Source organism: Hippocampus comes, unplaced genomic scaffold (assembly GCF_001891065.2).
Source record: "Hippocampus comes isolate QL1 unplaced genomic scaffold, H_comes_QL1_v1.1 scaffold388, whole genome shotgun sequence".
Classification (NCBI taxonomy): Eukaryota; Metazoa; Chordata; class Actinopteri; order Syngnathiformes; family Syngnathidae; genus Hippocampus; species Hippocampus comes.
The window spans coordinates 322,546-332,921 of record NW_017804840.1 but is presented as its reverse complement, the minus strand read 5'-3'; the positions used below and the strand labels follow the sequence as shown (position 1 = coordinate 332,921).

The window sequence follows — 10,376 nt, the reverse complement described above, 5'->3', positions numbered from 1 at the left end:
TAATTCCCGTCCGTCCCTGCAAACCGCCCTATCAACTCGCATGTCCGTCTTGGCAAAAGTTTTATGCCGGATGCCCTTCCTGACGCAACCCTCCCCATTTCTCCGGGCTTGGGACCGGCACCGGGGAACAGTGTACCCCCAGGGGAGGGCACTGCTCCCCAGCGGCTGGGTTATATATGCTTTTAACCTGGAAAAGCAGATAACCATCACTTCTGCACCCATTGCCTCCTGAATGGGTGCTTTTATTTATTACAGCACATTTGGATTATTGCAATTGCTTGTATTATGGCCTGGATCCTTGATCCATTTTTCGCTTGGAGCTGCTTCAGAATGTAGCTGCTCTCTACCTGACAGGGAGAAGACATTTTTATCATGTTACTCCTGCGCTGCAGTCACTTAACTGGCGCCCTGTGTCTTTTCGGATTCGATTTAAAATGTGATTGTTTGTGTTCAAACCTCTGAATGGTCTGGGTGTTGTTTACATGTCTGAAATGTTGTGTTGGCATGCTCCAGTAAAAGCCCTGCGGTCATGTGACCAGCTATTGTTAACCTGCCCCTGTTCGAGGCTAAAAACCAGAGGTGACAGGGCGTTTGCGGTCACACGACCCAAATTTTGAAATGCACGCCCTTTGAACATATTCTGTGCTTCATCTGCAACTTTTAAAAATATTGATTTCTGCTGAGCTCGGCTGGAAATTGCATCTTAATGTTTTAATTTGTATATTTTTTTTTATCTATTGTAATTTTTCTATAGTGTCATCTTTTAATATGTGCCGCACTTTGAGCAGTATTTCCTGTATTTTAAAGTGCTATATGGATAAACCTTGTCCTTGACCTTACTCGTGGGTAAAGAGCAAAGTTTTAACCTGGATTTAAAAGAATTTACACTTCATTGGTATGTTTTGAATTTGTATTCATTCATAATATTCACTTTGATCACACTGATCAACAAGGGTTTTGGTGTTAAGTACGTTTCAAAGGTTTCAGTGTATTTTGATGGTGTGAATCTGTTTTTTCCAAGTTGGCACTAATTTTTCAGATATTCAGTATTTTGGTTTCACAAAAGTGCTAAAAACACAAAAATGGTGAAACTGTTATTCTCTTTATGCTCCAACTTTGAGACTATCCATCTTTTCAAGCATGTTTAATGATATATTTAATTAATTGTAAATAGCACAGCCACCTTATACCAGTTGCATATATGCTTATATATATATTGCACTTATATTGAACTGTGTACAGCTCTCTTTATCTACATTATTTTTGTGCTTGTCAACACTTGTTTTTCTTCTTTCTACCCCCCAAAATTGCTGCTGTAGACTGTAAATTTCCCCAGTGTGGGACAAATAAAGGATATCTTATGTTATGATGAAGGCCGAAATTGAGCTTTCTCTCCTTGACAGACCAGCATCCGCCACTGATACAATGAAACCAAAGACCAAAAATTTGCAAAGGTAAATTTGGCAAACTGTACAGAGACGAGGTGCGGAGACTGTTCACGTCAGTCAGTGCCTTAGCCAATCAGGATGCAGAACGCAATTCACTGTTTAAAAGCATTAAAAAAAAACTGCACTAAAAAAAAAATCTGTGAAACAGAGAAGCCGCGGAAAGTGAACCGCGTTAGAGCGAGGAATAACTGTATATATAATTTTATCTGACTTACCAGGTTTGTCGCCCTTTCTAATTTAGTCGGACAAAAAAAATCTCCGTTCAAGTCCTTTCCCTCAAGCCATGACCACTTGAACGTGTTCCTAACACTCGCATCTATTGCACGTATGTATGTCTTGCCTGTCTACCTGTTTGAACATTGCGCTGGGGCCGTCCCTGGCCGATCACGCATGAATTAGTTTACACAAAACGCTATTTAAATACTCGACATTCAATGATTAATCTGCCTTTTGTGTGCACACGCGTACCCTTTGTGGCTGCCGTTCTCGCCGAAATGTCGAAATCTCCGAGATATGGCGAGGCCATGAGAATGCGAGGGGAGGCGTCTTACTGTTACTGGTGTTCGTATCTCAACATGGCTATGCTCGTGAAAGCAAAACAACGAACTATAATGTGTGTTCATTCAATGTTGTCAACTAATATCCGGATTAATTTTAGGCAATGTTTCCTCAATTTTTCAGAGGAAATTTCATGAAAATTTGAAAATCTGGAATTCCGGGAAAATCTGGAGGACTTTCATCCGTATTTATTACGGTCGTCTTGACAGCTTACAGTGAACAACTGTGACATCAGCGTGATGAAAATGTTGACTGAAACTAGAATAAACATGCATTAGCTTCTTGTAACCAAATACATACAACACAAATTGTCCAGTGCCAAACAACAGATATAAATGCAGCTCTAATCCCCTTTTCCCACTGAAACTAGTGGATAGTAGTGATCCGTGGCATATTGTCCCTTTCCTATTGATCAACAGAAGGCGATTCTGCTTTCCCATTTTCACGATCCTTTCGCATGCTAATTGATTGTTAGCACTAATTTAGCGGCATTGCTACGTTCGTAAACGGTGCTCCAAGCGAGCAAGTTTCAGGGCCAACACTTGACGAAAACGATCTCCGAAACAGATCTGTAAATGCCTCTAAAAACAATCAAACTTACAGCCATTGCTTTCAGAGGTGTACAGAAAATAAATGTAACACAGCAGGACCAATTAGAATGACCACAGTCAGGGTTTCTTTTTTTTTTTTTTTAATAGAATCTTTATTCGAACAAGTCATAATACAATTCTCATAAACAGAAAACAAAATGAACATGTTATTAATACATACACATATTACAAACATTTAAACAAAAAAGAAGCCAGGGGATTTTAAACAAAAATTTCAAATAAGGAGCATATAGCCAGAGTTTTAACAGCTTTCTTGTTTTTAGAATCCATAATAGAACTTAGCATTGCCAGAACAAGTGAACCATTGTTTCAGGGTACATTCCACAAAATGAACAATCAACAGAGATGTCTTTCTTGAACCTAAGAAGATAATGCTTGGTGGGATAGTATTTGTGTATCATTTTAAAAGAGATTTCCCTTACTTTATTAGTCAGGAGGTATTTGTATGGGAGAGACCAGATTTTTCCCCAGTGTAGATTATTACCTACTGGTCTGGTTTTGTTGATAATGTGTGGGATTGTTGAAATATCTTTTTGAAACAGGGAGCGTATTGTAATGCCCTTCAATAGCGGAGAGAAGGATGCACGCAGTCGCTGATACAATTCGTCGTTATTTAATGAACAAATAAGGCAGTAAACACACGCATTCAAAGGAGTTGCTGTTAGCCACAACTCACGCCCATGCGCTCTACACTCAGACTGACTACCAGAGCCAATATTCCCCCAACCTGGCTCCTCCCCTTTCTATGACGTCACACCAATACAAGAAACAGATATTACAGTATGTTACGGTTATTATTTCTGACTGATGTTGACGTAAAACAGGATTTGCCAATAGCAGTCATTTTGGGGTCCAGGGTTGGTGTGGAGGTTGTTCTGTCCACCCCTTTCAAGAGGGTCAAGATTCCAGAAGGAATAGCATCCATGACTGTCGCAAATTCTTTTGGGGTGACCGGTAGATTAAATTTATTCAAATATTCAGAGTAATTTAAAAGGATACCTTGATTATTGGTTAGTTGACTGACCAGGATTATTTTTTTATTGAACCAATTATGGAGAAATAATGATCTATTCTTGTATAAGATGTAACGATTATTCCAGATAAAACATTAATTAATTATGTTGATATATCAAGGACCAAGCCAAAAGTATTTGTTTGTGGAAATTGGATAAAGCCAAGGGAATTTTTTCTATTTTGTAGTCACATAAAAGTACAAAGTTAAGACCACCAAGTTGAGAAAATATATAGTTAGGTATAAAGTTCACAGTCAGGGTTTCTGCAGTGACTCGTTTGACAAAACACGACGTCTGCTACCCACAATGCATTGCGATTACTAACTGCGTTTTCGGAATAAAATGCAGGTAAACAAACACTGACTAGATGGAATTATTTTAAACACAATTACCCTTTTGCACGAAAAAACATGAATTATGACGTTTCAAATCAGCAGATGTTACCCCCCTCCTTTTTTTTTTTTTTTTGACGTTCATGAAACGCTGCCAAAACTTTTACTTTGAGCAGGTTGCATGAAGGTGTTTTGCAGTGTTACTGAGAAAAAATTATGAAAAGGTGAATGTATTTGGGAGTTACTGTGCATTTGTGTGGAAGCACATGTTCTCGTCTGGCCTTGTGAGTGCTCCAGCTTACACTCATGATTCATAAACACCGATATACAACGAGGTTGACTGAAACCTACATTGTCTGTTCCTGTTGTAATTCCTCTCATTTTCAACTGTTTAAAGTGGGTCTGAATCGGAGTTAAATCATTGTTTTGTTGAATCTAATCCCTGTGATGCGTGAGGTTCCTCTCACCATTTCACATTTCCTAACTCGTTTATGTTACTTGGAAAGCAGGTCCCCCTGCTGAATTATTATTACCGGGGCAATACTGATCGATTGTAACTCACAGCGTGCTTGAGATAGAAGGATGGGAGATGGCTCGAACCTCACATAAACAGTTCCATTTTATAATTCATTCATCTCTCGATGGCTTAATGCTTCGCAGCTCTTTTGAAGATACTTCAAGCATGCGCTGTAAAGACCCTTATCATCTTCTGTAATGCATAGGTAATCACATGTGTGTCACCTCTCAGCACTTGCCCTCCTTGACAGGCCAATCAGCCGGGCACCCCAATTGTGAAAAACATGCGTTTTACCTGACATTTTCTGCCCCCTATTTTCACTCGCTTTCATTCATCACGAGACCGTGATTGACATTTGGTGGACTGCCTGACACTGATGGCTCTGAGAGGGCGTTCAAAAAAAAAAAAAAAAAAAAAACCCTGAGTAAAAGAGCAAACCCGTCAGATCTGCCAGCACACACACACACACACACTCAAACTAACTCACATAGCCATTTTCCAGATATGTATTTATTTTCATCCCTCACTTTTCCCTTTGTCCAATGGACATCCTCTGGCTCGTTCAATAAAGAAAGCATTTGGATTCATGTTTGGGCAAGGGTATGGTCCTCCCCAGTTCGTGTTAGAGGTGCCTAAAGACACACAAAAATATGATACCGCTAGTTGACCACAGGATGAATCATTTGTTTTTATGGGCTTGACAAGTTTAGGGGTACTGTGCAAGAAGAAGATCAACAAAGAACAATTTGAAGTTACAACAGGGGTGTCCAAACTTTTTCATTTGTTGGCTGCATACAGCAAAATGGAAGGGTGAAAAGGCCACTTTAAAATTCGTCTTTTTGAAACACGCTAAAGTCCGTTAAGAAAGCAATTACATATTGTTTGTATTGTCTACTTAATTTCATCAGCTGTAAAAGGTGTTAAAGCAAATATTTGAGGATTTTTCCAAGTTTCCGGCGGAGGGCAACAGCTGTCTATCTCACAGAGCAGATCCAGCTCTGTGCTTAACAGCAGCCAAATCCCATCGCCGCATTCAGAACAAGCTGTAGTAAAGTGACCATTTTTCAAACAGTTACTAATAGGATGTCTTCATAAATCAGCCATAAAGCACAAAGTGGAATAAACTATTTTTGCCTCTAAAAGTGAATTAGTTTTATTCACTACAGTGTTTCGAAGATGAATTGTGTGATTCTTTTCATCATAAATGGTTTATTTGTACCTTTGAATATAGAGAAAGGTTCTACAGCAGATAAATTTATTACCGGTAATGGCGCCAAATTTTCTGACCCTCTAACTTTTAAAATGTAATTACATTTGTCTATCCATCCATCCATCCATCCATCTATTTTCTAATTCGCTTATACCCTCACGATCGTCGCTAGGGGTGTTGGAGCCTATCACAGCTGTCTTCGGGCAGTAGGCGGGGGAGACCCTGAACCGGTTGCCAGCCAATCGCCGAGCACACACAGACTAACAACCATTCGCATTCACAATCACACCGAAGACAATTTAGACTTTAGAGTGTTCCATTTAACTTGCCACGCATGTTTTTGAAATGTGGGAGGAAACCCGAGTGCCCGGAGAAAACCCACACGGGTACGGGGAGAACATGCAAACTCCACACAGGGAGGCCAGAGCCAGGATCGAACCCACGATCTCTACACTGTGAGGTCGATGCGCTAACCACTCACGCACCGGGCTGCCCATCTTCAGTCTATCCAGCCAAATATCAAATGGTCGCCAGTCCCTCTTGATACAGTTCTGAGCTGTATCCTTCAGAAAATGTGATGTAACACTTTAGCACAAGTCAACACTGTGCTGTTGATATTTTCCCAGCATTTGTGGCCCAAAAGTGAAAGCATAGCCACAAATTTATCTTTACCCAAATGAAGCCCAAGGGTTCCTTCGCCAATCCGACAGGAGTCTGGAGTTTGAATTACAAATTAGTTTTGCTTCGGATTTGGGGCTAATCGCCTCGGCCATTGCCACCATCGCCCTGGGAGATGGGAGGGTGGGGGCGAGGGGGGTGGGGGCGATGGGGGGTGCACTGGGAGAGAGAGTCGGCGTGAGGTAGTGATCCAGCACTTGAACTGCGGGCCCTGCGCCCTAATTAACAGCTGCCGTAAATGAAAAGCAGCTGGCAATAATTACATAATTAAAGTGCCTTTGGGGGGAAGAAAAGCATAATTTCTGCAGCTATCATCATAAATCTTGTGCTGTCCAAGCTTATACGTTTAACATGAGCTTTTCCCCAAGTAGGTTAATGCATTACTCATATAAAACACACACTATCCCTTATGTGTCGGACCGAGACTTGGTTCATTATCAAAATGGTACCGAATGGACGCCAGCGCTTTGCGCCCAAATGCGTTTTAAAGAGCCGCTGTATCATGAAGAGCCAACACCTTCCGACTCTGTGTATGAAATTCCCCTCATTTGAACTGGAGAGATAGTATTTCTTACAAAAATAAAGAGGATGTAAGTTGAATACAGCATGTTGGAGACTTTTAAAAGAGAATTCATCATTTTCAGGGGGACCACTTCAAAGAAGCGCATTTTCAGCCGAGCTATGAAATCCTGATAGAGACCATTTGTTTATTCTATGGGTCATTGAGTTAAAACTGAAGTCAGATGGTAATTTTCATGCTGCCAGCGCCACGGCCGTCAGTAGATGAGCAATTAAGCAGTTGAGCTTATTTCACAAAGCAAGCCATAAACACCACTAAGTGTTTATGAATTAACCCAGCCGGTTTCGGTGAGTCTTTGCCATGATTTTTTTGTCACTCTCGGGCATGATTAATTGTTACATTTTTCAAAATTATTGAGACACAAATAATTTGATTCAACGAGGGGCTATTACCACATCCCATAATAGACATGTTACAATGATGAAAGCTTTAATTTGTTTTAAGAGCACTTACGGGGGTTACAAAAGCCACTTCACTCCCCATAATCAATCATATGTCACTTAGCGCAAGTGTCATATTATAAGGGAAATGCAAATATGCCATCTTAAATGCACGTGTCACGACAGCTGGCTTTTCACGGCTCTTTGAATCTCTGCTTACTGTTTTCACTGTGAAGAAAATTACAAGTAGTCATTTGGCAGAAGATTTGTCCTCGATGAATGACGAAGGCGACTGACAGTAGGCGTAACGCAGCACCACTTTCAGACCGCCTGCAAACAATTACAGACAGACACCATGAAATGTCTCATGGCTGGAAATGTGTATGCAACATAGCATTTTGGCAGAAGTCTTTAAGAAAATACTCATTCTATATTTCATACGAATGTTTGAACTCTCCAATGCTCTTTCCAAAAGTAGCAAAGGAGAACTCAATATGCTGATATTAAATATAAGGCAGTGGAAAATGCTTTATATGCGACTAGGATTGAGGTTAAGACCTAAAAATAGGCTTTGACTTCAAATCATGACGCAAAGGTCCCCTTTGGTGTGGGAGTACTTTAGGGTCATACAAATAAATTGATCCTACGACACACATGAGATCACACTGTATTGAAAATTGAGAGTTCTTTTTTTTTTCCTTTCACCAAATGTACCAAAAATACTGTCGAGCCCATGTCTTTGCTTACGTAGAAGGACAAATTTGCTGTCAAAGTATTCATAAACCAACAGTTAAGGTAAACTATTGCAAATCAGTTCCCACAACACTGCATCCCATTCAACCATGAACTAAGTCAGCGGTCCCCAACCTTTTTTGGCCCACGGACCGGTTAAATGTCAGTATTTTCAGGGACCGGCCTTTAATGTGTGGCGGATAAATACAACAAAATAATATGATATGACCTGCATGAAAACTGTGGTATTTTCAAAACATAATAATCAACTAGCGAGTAACTAACTAGCCAGGGAAAGCATGAGTCAATGTGGCTTTTACATGTCATGACTGTGTCGTTACTGTCAATTTGATAGCAAGGAAAGTAAGAAGGTACCTCACTTTGTTCTCTGCAAACCAGCTGTGTCCGAATTCTGTCAGTCAGAACTGAAGGTCCTTTAGCAGGGTCAGCAGACAGGGGCTCAACATCAGCCACAGGATTTAGTAGGATTTCTAATTGAGCCATTTCTAATGAAGAGAAAATGGTATTACTGTCATTAGTTATTTCCAGCATTTATAATACGATGCAAAAACACACACACACACACACACACACACACGCACACACACACACACACACACACACACATGAATAGCCTATAGCTTTCAGTCACTCAAAAGAGAAATCTACATACTTTTTGCCCAGTTCTCCTCTTCTTTTTGAAAACTGGGCACGTGATGGCTTCTTTGGTCTTTTACTTTGATCCATGATCATCATTTTTAAGTCTCGATATCATAATATGATGGTCATCCAATCCAATCACACTTTCTTCATGAATCATTCTAAAAACATCATAGTTGGCCAAAGTGTCGTGCACAAATAGACAACAATTAAAATAATAAATAAAACAATAAAAGTGCACAGAAAACTCAACATAAAAATGGAAACAAAAGTCAACTCTCAAGCCGATTTAAATACCTGTGAGAGTTTTGAGCAGCAATTTAGAAACATGAAGTGAATTGGCCTGTGTGATAATCAGAGGGAGTTTGTTCCACAATCTTGGCATGGCCATGACTTTTCGCATTACCTTATGCCAGCGTTGTCCGTTCACCCATCAATCAACCGGAGTCCAGTGACACGTGACATAAACAAATTTACATCGATTCTAATATCTGTCTATCAATCGATATATCTACTTGTTTATGTTTATACATATACACCGTATTTTCCGCACTAAAAGGCGCACTGGATTATGAGGTGCACCTTCAATGAACGGCCTATTTTGTAATTTTTTTCCTACACAGTACAGTCAAACATCGGTTTTCGAACGTCTCTATTCTCGACCAAATCAGTTTTCGACCAAAGATTTGGTAGAGTGTTTTATGCCTCGGATTACGACCGAAAATTGGTTCTCGACCAAACTGAGCGCACTTGAATGCGCCACTCGACTCCTCTCGCCTTCCTTACACGAGGAAGTGACGCTTCCTCATGTAGCGTTCCATTGTGAGCAGATGTGTTCAATAAAGATTTTTTTTTAAAAAGAGCGTGGTTTCAGTTTTCGAACAAATCGGTTTTCGAATAGCCTTCTAGAACGGGTTATGGTCGAAAACTGAGGTATAACTGTATTGCACGCACTGGACTATAAGGCGCAATCTACAATGCAGCCACTAGATGGAGCTACAGGTACGTCTTTGTCCATCTCCATGTCTTCTCTTCTTAGACTCGAGAGGCATTCATGACCGCCTACAAAAAACGTAAATTAACGATTACTTAAATTCATTCATTCATTCATTTTCCGAACCGCTTGATCCTCACCAGGGTCGCGGGGGGTGCTGGAGCCTATCCCAGCTGCCTTCGGGCAGTAGGCGGGGGACACCCTGAATCGGTTGCCAGCCAATCGCAGGGCACACAGAGACGAACAACCATCCACGCTCACATTCACACCTAGGGACAACTTAGAGTGTTCAATCAGCCTACCATGCATGTTTTTGGAATGTGGGAGGAAACCGGAGTACCCGGAGAAAACCCACGCAGGCCCGGGGAGAACATGCAAACTCCACACAGGGAGGCCGGAGCTGGACGATTACTTAAATGAAACTACGAAAACTGAAAATACAGTAATGCATCAAAACAGAAAATCTCAAAATAAATTCTATAGCCCCCCTACAGAATTTATTTTGGCATTTCCTTGAGCGTAGCTCCAACAGAACGATCGAATGTCTGTAAAATCTAGGAGACTGGACTGTCTCAGAAGTGTTTGTTATTTATTCCTTTGTTGTGTACTGTATTCACAAACGAAGAAATCACAAAATGCCCCCCATACAATGAAAAAAAAACC

The 10,376-nt window shown here is 40.6% G+C and overlaps 1 long non-coding RNA gene across 1 annotated transcript; it reads left to right on the top strand.

The window, feature by feature from the left end:
* The first annotated feature begins 3,192 nt into the window (after window positions 1-3,192).
* LOC109515889 (uncharacterized) lies at window positions 3,193-10,169 on the top strand. Its single transcript, XR_002168275.1, has 3 exons — window positions 3,193-3,401; window positions 7,355-7,358; window positions 10,157-10,169. It is a non-coding gene; the product is annotated as an uncharacterized LOC109515889 (long non-coding RNA).
* Window positions 10,170-10,376: the final 207 nt, after the last annotated feature.